The sequence below is a fragment of the Nycticebus coucang genome, chromosome 19, assembly GCF_027406575.1.
Source record: "Nycticebus coucang isolate mNycCou1 chromosome 19, mNycCou1.pri, whole genome shotgun sequence".
In the NCBI taxonomy this organism is placed as follows: domain Eukaryota; kingdom Metazoa; phylum Chordata; class Mammalia; order Primates; family Lorisidae; genus Nycticebus; species Nycticebus coucang.
Genome location: NC_069798.1, coordinates 32,479,635 through 32,497,969, shown reverse-complemented (window position 1 = coordinate 32,497,969; position 18,335 = coordinate 32,479,635).

The window sequence follows — 18,335 nt, the reverse complement described above, 5'->3', positions numbered from 1 at the left end:
GTGCCAAAGAAAATGAAATATTTAGGAGTTTATCTCCCAAAGGACGTGAAAGATGTCTATAAAGAGAATTCTGAAACTCTAAGAAAAGAAATAGCTGAAAACGTTAACAAATGGAAAAACTTACCATGCTCATGGCTGTGGAGAATTAACATTGTTAAAATGTACATACTACCCAAAGCAATATACAATTTTAATGTAATCCCTATTAAAGCTCCACTGTCATACTTTAAATATCTTGAAAATATAATATTTTGTTTTATATGGAATCAGAAAAAATCTCAAATAGCCAAGACATTACTCAGAAATAAAAACAAAGCAGGAGGAATCACACTACCAGACCTCAGACTATACTATAAATCTATAGTGATCTAAACAGCATGGTACTGGCACAAAAACAGAGAGGTAGATATCTGGAACAGAATAGAGAACCAAGAGGTGAATCCAACTACTTATCATTATTTGATCTTTGACAAGCCAAGTAAAAACATTCAGTTGGAAAAAGACTCCTTATTGAACAAATGGTGGTGGGTGAACTGGCTGGCAACCAGTAGAAGACTGAACTTGGACCCACACCTTTTGCCATTAACCAAGATAGACTCTCACTGGATTAAAGATTTAAACTTAATACATGAAAGTATAAAAATACTAGAAGAAAGTGAAGGGAAACTCTTGAAGAAATTGGTCTGGGTTAATATTTTATTAGGAGGACCCCCATCCCCAGGGAATTGAAGCAGCTTCAAAAATACACTACTGGGACCTGATCAAACTAAAAAGCTTCTGCACAGCCAAGAACACAGTAAGTAAAGCAAGCAGACAGACCTCAGAATGGTAGAAGATATTTGCAGGTTATGTCTCCGACAAAGGTTTAATAACTAGAAACCACAGAGAACTCAAATGTATTAGCAAGAAAAGAACAAGTGATCCCATTGCAGGCTGCACGAGGGACTTGAAGACAAAATTCTCTGAAGAAGACAGACACATGGCTTACAGACATATGAAAAAAAATGCTCAGCATCCTTAATCATCACAGATATGCAAATCAAAACTACTTTGAGATATCATCTAACTCCAGTAAGATTAGCCCATATCACAAAATCCCAAGACCAGAGATGTTGGCATGGATGTGGAGATAAGGGAACACTTCTACACTGCTGGTGGGAATGCAGATTAATGCATTCCTTTTGGAAAGATGTTTGGAGAACACTTGGAGATCTAAAAATAGATCTGCCATTCAATCCTATAATTCCTCTACTAGGCATATACCCAGAAGACAAAAAAAATCACTTCATAACAAAGATATTTGTACCAGAATGTTTATTGCAGCCCATTTCATAATTGCTAAGTCATGGAAAAAGCCCATCAATCCATGAATGGATTAATAAATTGTAGTATATGTACACTATGGAATTTTATGCAGCTTTAAAGAAAGATGGAGACTTTACCTCTTTCGTATTTACATGGATGGAGATGGAACATATTGTTCTTAGTAAAGTATCTCAAGAATGGAAGAAAAAGTATCCAATGTACTCAGCCCTACTATGAAACTAATTTATAGCTTTCATATGAAAGCTATAACCCAGTTATAACCTAAGAATATGGGGAAAGGAAAGATGGAGGGGAGGGGAGTGGGAAGGATGGGCACAGGGAGGGTGATTGACGGGATCACTATGGTGCATCTTACAAGGGTACTTGTGAAACTTACTAAATATAGAATATAAATGTCTTAACACAATAACTAAGAAAATCCCAGGAAGGCTATGTTAAACAGTGTGATGAACATATGTCGAATGGTACCCTGTTTCCCTGAAAATAAGACAGTTTGTTATTTTAAGTTGTGCTCCCAAAGATGCGCTAGGTCTTATTTTCAGGGGACATCTTATCTTTCCTGTAAGAAGGTCTTATTTTTGGAGGCTGTCTTATTTTCGGGGAAACAGGGTATATAAAACCAGTGTGTGGTGCCCCATGATTCCATTAATGTACACAGATATTATTTAATAATAAAAAAAAGTGATTGGCATGACCAAACACATGCATATTTTTAAAAAGATTGTTAAAACAAGGGAACAAAGTTGACAAGGAAGCCAAGGAGAAACTTTTCAGTAACCCATGAAGGAGATGATGGCAAATGGATCCAAACGGAGGGAAGTGGAGGTAGTGAAAAGGTTGCTACAGTTATAATACGCTGGTGTTAAGACATTGGGCTCAGAGACCCTCAACACTATAAGATGGGGTTTAGAGAAAAGGATAGTTGAAATCAAGATTTTGGAGGATGAGGTGAGATGGAAGAGATCATTTGAAAAACAGAGGCAAAAACAAAATGAGAAGTCAAACTTTTTAAAATTCTGTTTTATCACGGAAAGAACACTTACCATGCAATCTACTTTTTAAACAAATTTCTATTGTGCAATATACAATTAGTATGGTTAACTAGAGGGACAATGCTGCACAGTAGATCTCTGGAAAGTATTCTGGATAATTGAAATTTCTGACCGATAATGAGCAATTTCCCATATTCCCCTCCATTCAGGCCTTGCTAACCACCATCTCTCTGATTCTCTGAGATGGCTATTTTAAATACTTCCTCTAAGTGGAAGCAGACACTGTTTGTATTCCTGTGATTGGCTTATTTCATTTACCCTGATATCTTCAAGAATCATCCATGTTGGGTGGAGAGCAAGATGGCGGCCATGTAACAGCTTTCTTGCATCTGGGCACCGTGAGTCTGGGGAGATAAAGCTCCAGGTATCTCTGGCTGGTGGGATCTGCCTATAATCATCCCTTTTAGGATACAGGGAGTCAGCAAGAGACTTCTGGACCCCAAGAGGAGGACAAAAACAGTGGAAAACTGGCAAGTAATTGTGTGTGTTTGATTGGTCTAATCCCGCCGACAGCTGTAAGTGCAGTAGCAGTGAGACTACAAACCGGAAAGGCCTTATCTGTGAACTGCTTTGGTGTTTTTGGACTTGACACTCAGTTGAATTGCCTTGGGGATAGCTTGAGCAGGAGTGCAAAGAACTTTGGATGTTGATTGGGACCCCAGACTGAGCCGCTGAGCCAGACAGACAGAGCTAATAGTGTTTGGCTATGGGCCACAGGGAGCCATTGTGAGAGAACTGCCCCAACAAAGTCCACCCTAGGAGTTGCAGAGCAAGGATCTGGTGGGACCTAGTAACCTAGTGATTGAGCAGCCAAAAGGCGGGATCTGAGCCGCCTTACAGCCCTAACCCTCAGGGGCAAGGTGAGACCGGTTTTGGCACACTGGGTAAGTGGATACCCACTTCACCAGTGATTCCAGAGACAAGCACTTTCCTGGGAAAGATTCTGATTAGCAAGTTTTGAAGCTTAAAGTGCCTTTTAAGAGGGCTGAAGAGAGACTTAGGGTGTATACCCTGTGGGGTTTGAGATATCAGCAGAAGCCTCCAGTTGTATCAGCATTATAATTAACATCTCATGCCCCACAAGACCACCTGCCGCCCAGACAATATTTAACAAGATATATATACTGCTTTGTATTTGATTTATTTTGTTTTGTTTGTTTTTTGTCTATTTTGATGGTGTTGTTATTGTTTTGTATTTTTTTAATTTCAACCTTTTTCCGTAGAGATATTTTCTTTTCTTTCTCCAGTTTCCTAGTATAAATACAATTTCCCATTGCTGCCTTTTTCAATAACTACAACTTCATTTTTGCTAGCGTTTCTACCCTATTTGTATTTTCACCCAATTTTATCCCATAATGTTTTCTGTTTGCTTGTTTTAGTTTGATTTATAGCATTTTTGTCTTTCCTCCCTACTTGGTGGAGGTGGGCTACTGTGTCTGACCAGGTTAGCAAAGAGTGGCTGACCTCAAGGGTTTTTTTAAGGTTGTGTCAAAGTACCCTACTGTTCATCTATATTTCTCTATCTCCCTCTTTCTGTGCCTCTCTTTTTGTCAATATTCCTTTTAACCACCCCTCTCCTTTCTCTATTTTCTTTTCATTCTATCCTTCTTTCTTTCATCCCTTCTTGCTTTTCAACATTCTCATCCTTCTTGTCCTATACCAAAAGGAATCATCAAAATCTTAGTCCACAGGCATGGGAACTTAAAGAGCAAGAGGAAGTGGAAGGAAAATTAGGGCAAGGAAACAGATAAAAGAAATCACTCATGAGGAAGAATCAGCAGAAAACTCCAGGTAACATGAAGAACCAGTCCAGAACAACCCCTCCAACGGACCATGAAGTAGCTACTGCAGAGGATTTCACCAATAAATAAACGTTAGGAATCACAGAAAGGGAATTTAGAATACACATGATGAAAGCAATGAAGCAAATGATAGACACAATGAAGGAAACTGCTAATAAAGTGGAAAATAACCAAAAGGAAATCCAAAAACAGAATCAAAAAAGAGATGAACGATATGAAGAATATAGAAAAGATACAGTAGAGCTGAAGGAACTGAAACAGTCAATTAGGGAACTGCAAGATGCAATGGAAATATCAGCAACAGGTTAGACCATGCAGAAGAAAGAATTTCGGAGGTAGAAGACAAAGTTCTTGAGATAACTCAGACAGTAAAAAGAGGCAGAAAAGAAGAGAGAGAAGGCAGAACGTTCACTGTCAGAATTATGGGACCTTATGAAGCATTCCAACATATGAGTTATAAGAATCCCAGAAGGGGAAGAAGAATATACCAGAGGAATGGAACCAATATAGAGAATATTATAAAAGACAATTTCCCAAATATCACTAAAGATCCTGACACAATGCTTTCAGAAGGATATCGGACCCCAGGTCACCTGAAATCTAACCAACCTTCTCCAAGACACATTGTGATGAACCTGTCCAAAGTCAAGACAAAAGAAAAGATTCTGCAAGCTGCCAGGAGTAAGCGCCAGTTGAACTACAGGGGCAAATCCATCAGAGTGACTGCAGACTTCTCTAATGAAATTTTCCAGTCAAGAAGACAATGGTCATCTAACATCAATCTACTTAAACAGAACAATTTCCAGCCAAGAATTTTGTATACTGCTAAGCTAAGCTTTAAAGTTGAACGAGAAATCAAATCATTTATGGATATACAAACATTGAGGAAATTTGCCAAAAGACAAGCTCTACAGGAAATATTTCAATGTGTTCTAGACACTTACCATCACAATGGATTAGCAGCAAAGTAAAAACTCAGAAAATAAAGGAAAGAACCTAATCTTCACACTGATGCAAAAGATAAAACTAAGCAATGGATTCTCACCAAATAAGATGAATACAACACTACCACACTTATCAATTATCTCAATAAATTTTAATGGCTTGAATTCTCCACTGAAGAGACATAGACTGGCTGACTTGATTAAAAAATGCAAGCCATCCATTTGCTGTTTGCAAGAAACACACCTGGCTTCAAAAACAAATTAAAATACTGAGTCAAGGGTTGGAAGACAACTTTTCAGGCAAATGGAATTCAGAAGAAAAGAGGAGTTGCGATCATATTTTCAGATACATGTGGATTTAAAGCAACTAAAGTCAAAAAAGACAAAAATGGTCACTTTATATTGGTCAAGGGAAAAATACAACAAGAAGACGTTTCAATTCTAAATATTTATGCATCCAATTTAAATGCTCCCAGATAATTGAAATAGACCTTACTCAGTCTGAGCAATATGATATCCGATAATACCATAATAACAGGGAACTTTAACACTCCTCCTACAGAGCTCGAAAGATCCTCTAAACAGACATTAAGCAAAGATATAAGAGATTTAAATGAGACTCTACAACAACTGTGCTTGATAGACGCATGTAGTACAATCCATTCCAAAGATAAAATATACACATTCTTCTAATCACCCCATGGAACATTCTCCAAAATGGATCATATCCTGGGACACAAAAAAAATATCAACAGAATCAAAAGAATTGAAATTTTACCTTGTATCTTCTCAGATCATAAGGCACTAAGGGTGGAACTCAACACTAACAAAAAACTTGGACCCCACACAAAGACATTGATATTAAACATTTTCTGTTGAATAACAGATGGGTGCAGAAAGAAATAAAATAGGAAATTATTAAATTCCTTGAGCATAACAACAATGAAGACACAAGCTACCAAAACCTATGGGATACTGCAAAAGCAGTTTTGAGAGAAAATTTATCGCTTTGGAAGCCTACAATGGAAAACTGGAAAGAGAGCACATGAACAAACTCACAAAACATCTTATGGAATTGGAAAAAGAAGAACAATCTAGGACTAATGTCAGTAGAAGAAAAGAAATCACCAAAATCAAATCAGAGATCAATGAAATTGAAAACGAAAGAATCATTCAGAAAATTAATGAAACAAGGAGTTGGTTTTTGGAAAAAAATAATAAAATAGATAAACCATTGGCCAGACTAATAAGAAATAGAAAAGTAAAATCTCTAGTAACCTCAATCAGAAACGATAAAGGGGAAATAACAACGATCCCACAGAGATACAAGAGATCATCTCTGAATACTACCAGAAACTCTATGCCCAGAAATTTGACAACGTGAAGGAAATGGATCAATATTTGTAATCACAGCCTCTCCCTAGACTTACCCAGGAAGAAGTAGAGCTCCTGAACAGACCAATTTCAAGCACTGAGATCAAAGAAACAATAAAAATCCTTTCAACCAAAAAATGCCCTGATCCAGACAGCCTCACACCAGAATTCTATCAAACCTTCAAGGAAGAGCTTATTCCTGTACTGCAGAAATTATTCCAAAAAATTGAGGAAGAAGGAATCTTCCCCAAGACATTCTATGAAGCAAACATCACCCTGATACCAAAACCAGAAAAAGACCCAAACAAAAAGGTGAATTTCAGACCAATCTCACTCATGAATATAGATGCAAAAATTCTCAACAAAATCCTAGCCAATAGATTACAGCTTATCATCAAAAAAATCATTCATCATGATCAAGTAGGTTTCATCCCAGGGATACAAGGCTGGTTTAACATATTCAAGTCCATAAACGTTATCCACCATATTAACAGAGGCAAAAATAAAGATCACATGATCCTCTCAATAGATGCAGAAAAAGCATTTGATAAAATCCAACATCCTTTTCTAATTAGACCATTGAGGAGTATAGGCATAGGTGGCACATTTCTAAAACTAATTGAAGCTATCTATGACAAACACACAGCTAATATTTTACTGAATGGAGTAAAACTGAAAGCTTTTCCTCTTAGAACTGGATTGAGATAAGGTTGTCCTCTGTCACCTTTACTATTCACTGTATTGCTGGAAGTTCTAGCCAATACAATTAGGCAAGACAAGGAAATAAAGGGAATCCAAATGGGAGCAGAGGATGTCAAACTCTCCCTCTTTGCTGATGACATGATCTTATTCTTAGAGAATCCCATAGACTCAATCACAAGATGCCTAGAAGTCATCAAAAAAATACAGTAATGTTCCAGGATATAAAATCAATGTCCACATGTCAGTAGCCTTTGTATACACCAATAACGGTGAAGATGAGAAGCTAATTAAGAACACAACTCCCTTCGCCATAGGTTCAAAGAAAATGAAATACCTAGGAATATACCTAACGAAGGAGGTGAAGGATCTCTATGAAGAATATTATAGGGGGGCGGAGACAGGATGGCTGTGGAAGCCAGCTTTCCACAGAGGCTCCCATCCAGTAGGAGAGTTAAAGGACAAAAATTCAATAAGCAACCTGGTGGATTTGAGCTGCACTAAAAGAGAAGGTTGAAGAATGCACGTCAACCCCGCTGAGGCAAGCTGCGACCTCAAGGATACAAACAAAAGGTACAAAATCCATCACCAAGCATACGGGAGTGCCCTCCCCCATGAGAATGGTTCAGAGTGCCCCACAAACAACCGGGCAGAGTTCAAAAGTCCTCCCACTACACTCCACAGAAAAGACCCTCTAAAAACTGGACCTACCTCCCCTACTAGGGTGCCACGGCGTCTTCCTGCCAGGCACAAAACTGTATAAACTGTATATAGTCTCTACCTGGAATTCTGAGCTCCCAGTGCTCTCCTTCACTCACACTGAGGTCTGGAGTCCAGTCCCGGTCAGTGGAGAGGGGACCACACCAGAGAGGCAGTTCCCTGAGGCACAGTTTGACAGCCGTCTTTTGGTGACAACACGGCCAGGCATGACACTGTGTAACCTGTGTGTGTTCTCTGCCCACAACCCCAGGCTCCCAGCACTCCCCGCACTCCCCTCTGCTCTCGCTCCAAGGTCTGGAGGCCTGTCCACCAGGGGTCCAGACTCTTGGGCGATTGCTCGAGGGATATAGAAAGTGCTGGGCTGCAGCCGGTTGGTGCAGACTCTGGGGTACGGGAGCGGAGAGAGGGTGGTTGGCCGGAGGGGAGCTATGGTGGAGCAGCAGTTGCATGAGCCATGAAAGAGTAGCCCTCTGTTGCTAGCAATATGGCTCACTACTGACTATTCTGAAGCCACACCCCCAGTCTCCCTGGAAAACCAGAGATTCTGAGTATAGGATTTGCCTCAGGCAACTCCAACTTGCAAACCAGGGAAACTCCCAGGGCGGGGCTGACCCAGAGGTCTGCTTTACTAAACCTAAGATGCACCAGGCCCTCAGGGAATCGTTAGCCTATAGACAATACAAGAGCAAAGACAAGCTGATTTGGAACTCAATTCAGCTTCTCTTCTGCAGGGGAACCACAAAGTTGTTCTGTTCTGTTCTGTCAGTAACATTAATCAGGGGTGAGACTGGACCTGAGTGAAAACCCCCCAACCATCATCAAGCACCTGAGGTTGCCAGGCCTCACCTCCTCCTGCTAGAGAGAGGCAGAGTGCAGCGACCTGGTAGAGTTCCTTGTGATTCAGGCAGGTGCAAACTCCTGGAGTACTGATTCACTACAGGCAACTGGGTCAGCCAACTGCAGGGCTATCAGTGACTGGCTGTGACAGTGGTGCAAGGTGGGGAAGGAGGCAGAAACCTTCCCAGACTGATTGGCTGGGTGGCTCCTCCTGACTCCATGCAGCACTGGAGCAAGCCACACCAGAGTAGTCACCAGACCCCTGTGATCCAGTTCCCAGAGACCTCTTAAACAATCTCACCCAAGAAAGGTGCAGACTGAGACAATTGATTTGGACTTTTTGAACTGAACTAATCGCCTGAGGACAAATCAGGTGGTGCTCCGGGTGCACGGTGGTAGGAAGGTTTGATTTTTCTTTCCAATTGTTTGCCGGTGGGGGGTGGGGTGACTTAATTGATGATATTTCTCCACAGCTGAGACTTCAATCCAGAGTATCTGTTTCACAAGGGTGGACCAGAAACCAGCTGAAAACAAGACAGAACCACTTAGCTGAAAACAAGACAGACCCACAACACCAGACAGAGCCCCAGTTTATCAGGCCACAACACTGTACAGGCCCTCGACAAAGCTCCAGGAGAAAAAAATCAAAGGGAGTAAAACAACCATGGGGCAGAATCAGCGGAAAAACTCTGGTAACATGAATAACCAGAATAGATCAACCCCCCAAAGGAAAGATATGGCAGATGTAATTGAAGATGCTATTCATAAACAACTGGCTGACATGTCAGAAACCCAATTCACAATTTGGATTGCAGACAAGATTAACAAAATGGAATTAGGAATTCGAGGAGAAATTCAAAAGTTGTCTCAAGAATTTAACAAATTTAAAGACAAACCCACCAAAGACTTAGACACACTGAAGCAAGAATTTGCAGCCCTCAAAGATATCAAAAATACGTAGAATCCATCAGCAACAGAATAGAGCAAGCAGAAGAAAGAATTTCTGACATTGAATATAAAGCCTTTGAACGATCCCAAACTCTCAACGAGGAAGAGAAATGGGGAGCAAAAATGGATAATTCTCTCAGAGAGCTCTAGGATAATTCAAAGAAGGTGAATATCCAAATCATTGGAGTTCCAGAAACAGATGAAGTGGCCTCTCTGGGCACAGAGGCCCTTCTCCATGAAATTATGAAAGAGAATTTTCCAGACATGCCTAGAGATTCTGAAATTCACATAGAGGACAGTTTCAGAACCCCAGCACGACTCAACACCATTAAGACATCCCCCAGGCATAACATAATTAACTTCACTAAAGTTAATATGAAGAAGAAAATCCCCAAAGCTGCCAGGAGAAAGAAAACCACTACCTTCAAAGGGAAGAAAATTAGAATGACTGCAGACATCTCTGCTGAAACTTTTCAAGCCACAAGAGGGTGGTCACTGACTTTTAATCTCCTAAAGCAATATAACTTTCAACCCCGGATCTTTTATCCAGCTAAACTGAGTTTCATTTATGATGGAGAAATTAAATACCTTAATGACATTCATATGTTGAAGAAATTTGCCATAACCAAACCAGCTCTTCAGGATATTCTCAGTCCTATACTCCATAATGACCAACCCAATCCTATACCACAAAAGTAAACGCAGTCAGAAACTTCAGATCAAATTCCAATTTCCACAATTGGGAAAGGATTAAAAATGCCCACTGGACTTTTGAAAAAATCGATACCCAAAACTTCACCAGACTTATCAATATTCTCCATTAATCTGAACGGCTTAAACTGTCCTCTAAAGAGGCATAGGTTAGCTGACTGCATACAAAAATTCAGGCCAGATATTTGTTGCATACAAGAGTCACATCTTAACTTAAAAGACAAATGCAGACTCAAGGTGAAAGGATGGTCATCCATATTTCAGGCAAATGGTAATAAGAAAAAAGCACACATTGCAATTTTTTTTTCAGATACAATAAGCTTTAAACCAACAAAAATAAGGAAGGACAAGAATGGTCACTTCATATTTGTTAAGGGTAATACTTAATATGATAGAGATCTCAATTATTAATATCTATGCACCCAACAAGAATGCACGTAAATTTATAAGAGAAACTCTAACAGACATGAGCAACTTGATTTCCTCCAGTTCCATAATAGTTGGAGATTTCAACACTCCTTTGACAGTGTTGTTTTGATCCTCCAGCAAGAAGCTGAGCAAAGAAATCTTAGATTTAAACCTAACCATCCAACATTTCGATTTAGCAGAACCTTTCATCCCAACAAAACTGAATACACATACTTATCAGCCCATGGAACTTACTCCAAAATCGATCATGTCTTAGGTCACAAGTCTAACCTCAGTAAATTTAAAGGAATAGAAATTATTCCATGCCTCTTCTTGGACCACCATGGAATAAAACATGAGTTGAGTAACAACAGGAATCTGCATCCTATTACAAAAACATGGAAGTGAAATAATCTTATGCTGAATGATAGCTGGGTCAGAGATTAGATCAACAAATAAATCGCCAATTTTTTGGAACAAAACAACAATGAAGACATGAACTATCAGAACCTCTGGGAACTGCAAAGGCAGTTCTAAGAGGGAAATTTATAGCACTGCAAGCCTTCCTCAAGAGAACGGAAAGAGAGGAAGTTAACAACTTAATGGGACATCTCAAGCAACTGGGAAAGGAAGAACATTCCAACCCCAAACCCAGTAGAAGAAAAGAAGTAACCAAAATTAGAAAATAATTAAATGAAATTGAAAACAGAATAATAATACAACAGAACAATAAATCAAAAAGCTGTTTTTTCAAAAAGGTCAAAAAATTGATAAACCTTTGTCCAACCTAATCAGGAAAAAAAGAGTAAAATAACTAATCTCATCAATCAGAAGCAACAAAGAAGAAATAACAACAGACTCCTCAGAAATACAAAAAATCCTTAATATTCCAAGCAACTGTATTCTCAGAAATATGAAAATCTGAAGGAAGTTGACCAATACGTGGAAGCACGTCACCTACCAAGACTTAGCCAGAATCAAGTGGAAAAGTTGAACAGGCCCATATCAAGTTCGGAAATAGCATCAACCATACAAAACATCTCTAGAAACAAAAAGCCCGGGACCAGATGGTTTCACGTCAGAATTCTACCAAACTTTTAAAGAGGAATTAGTACCTATATTAACTCAACCTGTTCCAAAAGGTAGAAAAAGAAGGAAGACTACCAAACACGTTCTATGAAGCAAACTTCACCCTGATCGCCAAACCAGGAAAAGACCCAACAAGAAAAGAAAATTATAGACCGAAATCACTAATGAATATAGATGCAAAAATATTCAACAAGATCCTAACAAACAGAATCCAGCAACACATCAAAAAAATTATACATCATGACCAAGTTGATTTCATCCCAGGGTCTCAAAGCTGATTCAATATATGTAAATCTATAAATGTAATCCAGCACATAAACAAATTAAAAAACAAAGACCAAATGATTCTCACAATCAATGCAGAAAAAGCTTTTGATAATATCCAGCATCCTTCATGATCAGAACACTTAAGAAAATGGGTATAGAAGGGACATTTTTTAAACTGATAGAGACCATCCACAGCAAACACACAGCCAATATCATATTGATTGGAGTTTAATTGGAATCATTTCCACTCAAATCAGGAACCAGACAAGGCTGCCCATTGTCTCCATTGCTTTTTAACATTGTAATGGAAGTTTTAGCCACTGCAATTAGGGAAGCAAAGGCGATCAAGGGTATCCATAAAGGGTCAGAAGAGATCAAACTTTTGCTCTTCACAGATGATATGATAGTATATCTGGAAAACACTAGCAACTCTACTAAAAAACTCTTAGAAATGATCAAGGAATACAGGAGCATCTCAGGTTACAAAATCAAGATTCATAAATGGGTAGCCTTTATATATACCAATAACAGTCAAGTTGAAAAAACAGTTAAGGACTCTATCCCATTCACAGTAGTGCCAAAGAAGATGAAATATTTGGGAATTTATCTAACAAAGGATGAGAAAGATCTCTATAAAGAAAACTATGAAACTCTAACAAAAGAAATAGCTGAAAATATTAAAAAATGGAAAAACATACCATGCTCATGGCTGGGAAGAATCAACATTGTTAAAATGTCCATACTACCCAAAGCAATATATAATTTCAATGCAATCCCTATCAAAGCTCCACTGTCATACTTTAAAGGTCTTGAAAAAACAATAGTTCATTTTATATGGAATCAGAAAAAAACTCGAATAGCCAAGACATTACTCAGAAATAAAAACAAAGCAGAAGGAATTACGCTACCAGAACTCAGACTATACTACAAATTGATAGTGATCAAAAAGCATGGTATTGGAACAAAAACAGAGAAGTAGATGTCTGGAAAAGAATAGAGAACCAAGAGATGAATCCAGCTACTTACCATTATTTAGTCTTTGAGAAGCCAATTAAAAACATTCAGTGGGGAAAAGATACCCTATTTAACAAATGGTGCCGGGTGAACTGGCTGTCAACCTGTGGAAGACTGAAACTGGACCCACACCTTTCACCATTAACTAAGATAGAGTTTCACTGGATCAAAGATTTAGTCTTAAGACATGAAACTATAAAAATACTCAAGGAGAGTGCAGGGAAAACCCTTGAGGAAATTGATCTGGGTGAGTATTTTATGAGGAGGAACCCCCAGGCATTTGAAGCAGCTTCAAAAATACACTACTGGGACTTGATCAAACTAAAAAGCTTCTGCACAGCCAAGAACACAGTAAGTAAAGCAAGCAAACAGCCCTCAGAATGGGAGAAGATATTTGCAGGTTATGTCTCCGACAAAGGTTTAATAACCAGAATCCACAGAGAACTCAAACGCATTAGCAAGAATAGAACAATGGATCCCATCGCAGGCTGGGCAAGGGATTTGAAGAGAAACTTCTCTGAAGAAGACAGGCGCGTGGCCTTCAGACATATGAAAAAATGCTCATCATCTTTAATCATCAGAGAAATGCAAATCAAAACTACTTTGAGATACCATCTAACTCCAGTGAGACTAGCCTATATCACAAAATACCAAGACCAGCGATGTTGGCGTGGATGTGGAGAAAAGGGAACACTTTTGCACTGCTGGTGGGAATGCAAATTAATACATTCCTTTTGGAAAGAGATATGGAGAACACTTAGAGTTCTAAAAATAGATCTGCCATTCAATCCTATAATCCCTCTACTGGCCATATACCCAGAAGACCAAAAACAAAGGTATTTGTCCCAGAATGTTTATTGCAGCCCAATTCATAATTGCTAAGTCATGGAAGAAGCCCAAGTGCCCATCGATCCACGAATGTATTAATAAATTTTGGTATATGTACACCATGGAATATTATGCACCCTTAAAGAAAGATGGAGACTTTACCTCTTTCATGTTTACATGGATGGAGCTGGAACATATTCTTCTTAGTAACGTAGTTCAAGAATGGAAGAAAAAGTACCCAATGTACTCAGCTCTTCTATGAAACTTATTTGGGGTTTTCACATGAAAGCTATAACCCAGTTACAACCTAAGAATAGGGGGAAGGGTGAAGGGAGGGGTGGAAGAGGGAGGTGGGTAGAGGGAAGGGGATTGGTGGGATTATACCAGCAGTGCATCTTACGAGGTATATGTGAAACTTGGTAAACAGTCTGTGAAGCTAGCGAATGATTCCCCATGATTATATCAATGTACGCAGCTATGATTCAATAAAAAAAAAAAAAAGAAAAGAAAATTATGAAGTCCTCAGAAACAAAATAGCAGAGCATTTTAACAAATGGAAGAACACACCATGCTCATGGATGGGCAGAATCAACATTGTTAAAATGTCTATACTTCCCAAAACAATCTACCTATTCAATGCCATTCCTATCAAAATACCAACATCGTACTTTCCAGATTTGGAAAAAATGATTCTGCGTTATGTATGGAACCAGAAAAATCCCAGTATAGCTAAGGCAGTTCTTAGTAATAAAAAGAAATCTGGAGGCATCAGCATACCAGATTTTAGTCTGTACTACAAAGCCATAGTGGTCAAGACAGCATGGTACTGGCACAAAAATAGAGACATAGACACTTGGAATAGAATAGAAAACCAAGAAATGAAACAAACATCTTACAACCACCTAATCTTCAATAAACCAAACAAGAACATACCTTGGGGGAAAGACTCCCTATTCAATAAATGGTGTTGGGAGAACTGGATATCCACATGTAAAAGACTGAAACTGGACCCACACCTTTCCCCACTCACAAAAATTGATTCAAGATGGATAAAGGACTTAAATTTAAGGCATGAAACAATAAAAATCCTCCAAGAAAGCATAGGAAAATCACTGGAAGATATTGGCCTGGGGAAAGACTTCATGAAGAAGACTGTCATGGCAATTGCAACAACAACAAAAATAAACAAATGGGACTTCATTAAACTGAAAATCTTCTGTACAGCCAAGGAGACAACAACCAAAACAAAAAGACACCCTACACAATGGGAAAATATATTTGCATATTTTCAATCAGACAAAAGCTTGATAACTAGGATCTATAGAGAACTCAAATTAATCCGCATGAAAAGAAGCCAACAATCCCATATATCAATATGCAAGAGACATGAATAGAACCTTCTCTGAAGAAGACAGATGAATGGTTTCATATGAACAACCTTATGAAAAAATGTTCATCATCCCTAGCTATTAGAGAAATGTAAATCAAAACCACCCTGAGATACCATCTATCCCCAGTGAGAATGACCCACATCACAAAATCTCAAAACTGCATATGCTGGCGTGGATGTGGAGAGAAGGGAACACTTTTACACTGCTGCTGGGACTACAAACTAGTATAACCTTTTCGGAAGGAAGTATGGAGAAACCTCAAAGCACTCAAGGTAGACCTCACATTTGATCCTGCAATCCCATTACTGGGCATCTGCCCAGAAGGAAAAAAATCCTTTTATCATAAGGACACTTGTACTAGACTGTTTATTGCAGCTCAATTTACAATCACCAAAATGTGGAAACAGCCTAAATGCCCACCGACCCAGGAATGGATTTACAAGCTGTGGTATATGTATACCATGGAATACTATTCAGCTATTTAAAAAATTAGAGACTTTACATCCTTCGTATTAACTTGGATGGAAGTGGAAGACATTATTCTTAGTAAAGCATAACAAGAATGGAGAAGCATGAATCATATGTACTCAATTTTGATATGAGGACAATTAATGACAATTAAGGTCATGGTGTGTGGAGGAAAAGCAGAGAGAGGGAAGGAGGGAGAAGGGTGGGACCTTGGTGTGTACCACACCTTCTGGGGGCAAGACATGATTGCAAGAGAGACTTTACCTAACAAATGCAATCAGTGTATCCTGGCTTATTGTACCCTCAATGAATCCCAAACAATAAAAAAACAAAAAAGGAAAAAAAAATAGTGTTCCAGAAATTAACAGTTGGGGAACATTTCAATACAGATCTTTCTCTCAGAAACTTCACTCACATCAGGTCCTGCCTGTGGTGATGTAACAAGAAAGTTGTTTTAGAATTTGCTTAATTGATTCAGAATTCCACCAATAAAGAACATCTTTCAAAAAAGTATTTTTAGTTTCTTCTTGGAAAAAAAATGCTAAGAAAGTAAAAAGCAGTGTATCCTTCTGAAAAGAATAAAGCCCAATTTCCTAAATAAAATAAAAATAAAAAAAGGAATCATCCATGTTGTTACATATTGCAAGATTTTCTTCTCTTTTAAGGGTAATATTCCACCCTTAATAGAGAAGAAGGGGCTCGGCCCCCATAACTCAGTGTTTAGAGCGCCAGCTGCATACACCAGGGCTGGCAGGTTCAAACCCAGCCATGATCTGTTTAACAACAATGATGACAACTACAACAAAAACATAGCCAGACTTTGTGGCAAGCACCTGTAGTCCTAGCTACATGGGAGGCTGAGGCAAGAGAGTTACTTAAGACCAAGTGTTAGAGGTTGCTGTGAGCTGTGACACCATAGTACTCTACTGCAGGTGACAGAGTGAGACCATCTCAAATAAATAATAAAAAAAGAGAAGAATGACTGTATGCTTGCACAGTAGTTCCTGAATGTATCTGGGTACTGTAAGTCACTTTTCTCCCAACTCCTAAAGGACGGATACCATGTCCTAGTCTTCATCTCATGACTTGTACTTGACACAATCCTTATACTAAAGAACTCAAAAAGTGCTTGCTGCAAGATTAAATTATGGTATAACCTCTGTAAGTTGACCACCCAAGGGACTGTAACAAACTGTTCAAAATATGGAGATGGTCAACGTAAGGAACTAGGCCTGCGGTACTGATACATACTAGTGGTGCATGTCTAGTTTATAAAAACTAGGGCAACTTAAGGAGGTAGCTAATGTAAGGATATGGTCAACTATGGAGTTTCTATTGTATTAGAATATTATGTATTTCCAATTAAAGTAATTTTTACGAGAACTTCTACTTCAAGTAAGTAATGATGTGCAGGTGTGTTAACACTAATAATGTAACTAGAAGTAGACAAGAATAATGTACTTACACACATATAACTACTGATTCTATATTTTGGAAAAGAACAGTATAATAACATGTAAGTGACCCAAAGTAAATAAAAGCAGAAAGAGGTACTGTGGCAGTCTATGACCCAAGTCACAGGGATTCCACTGTCAGCATGAGCTTTCATGGAAGAAATAGGGGTTGAAAGCCACTTTCTCTATAAGTAGGATGTTTATGTACTATTCACAGTAGCAAATAATTGCAAAATATCAACATTTCATTTTCCTCTTAAGAACTTCTTTTGATTAGTGACCTAATTAAAACCATTAAGAAGAAAAGGTTTTTTAAGTGTAAATATGAAAAGAAAGAGTGTTTCTTAGCAGCAATTTGTGATCTTAAAATGTCACAAGCAGGTACATCGTGGAGGTGTACCAACCAGCACTTTTCAAAATATGACTTGGTGTCAGGAACGTGTGATGTGGATTTTTTTTTTTTGGTCTTTATTCTGAAACAAGCAATGCAAATATAGAAATGGTGGCCCAAGAGATTTTCTTTTCTTTTTGAAATTTTATCTGACAGCCCAAGGAAGGTTGTTTTTAATCTGTTTAATTTGAAGCTGTATTTTCCACAGATAATGACAGATTTCTTTGTCATTTCCTGAGTATATATATATGGAAAAAATGCAGAACTATCTCCATACGCACTGTATTTGCATATATACAGCAAAACACAAAATATAAACATGCAATGCACACACACAACATAGACGAAAACACATACACAGGCAGGCATGCAGCACACACTAACATGCAATCCACACACCCACATACAACACGTGCAATAACACAAACAACACACATGCACACATTTATATGTGGTCGCATACATATCTAATGTATGCTTATATCACCTAGCACTTCCATGCTTATGATCAAATGGTATATTTACGGATGAATTTTAAAGGCATCTCTTTAAGTCCAGACTCCACATGTCAAGGTGTGACATATCCTGGGAGATCTCAGCTGGAAACATTTC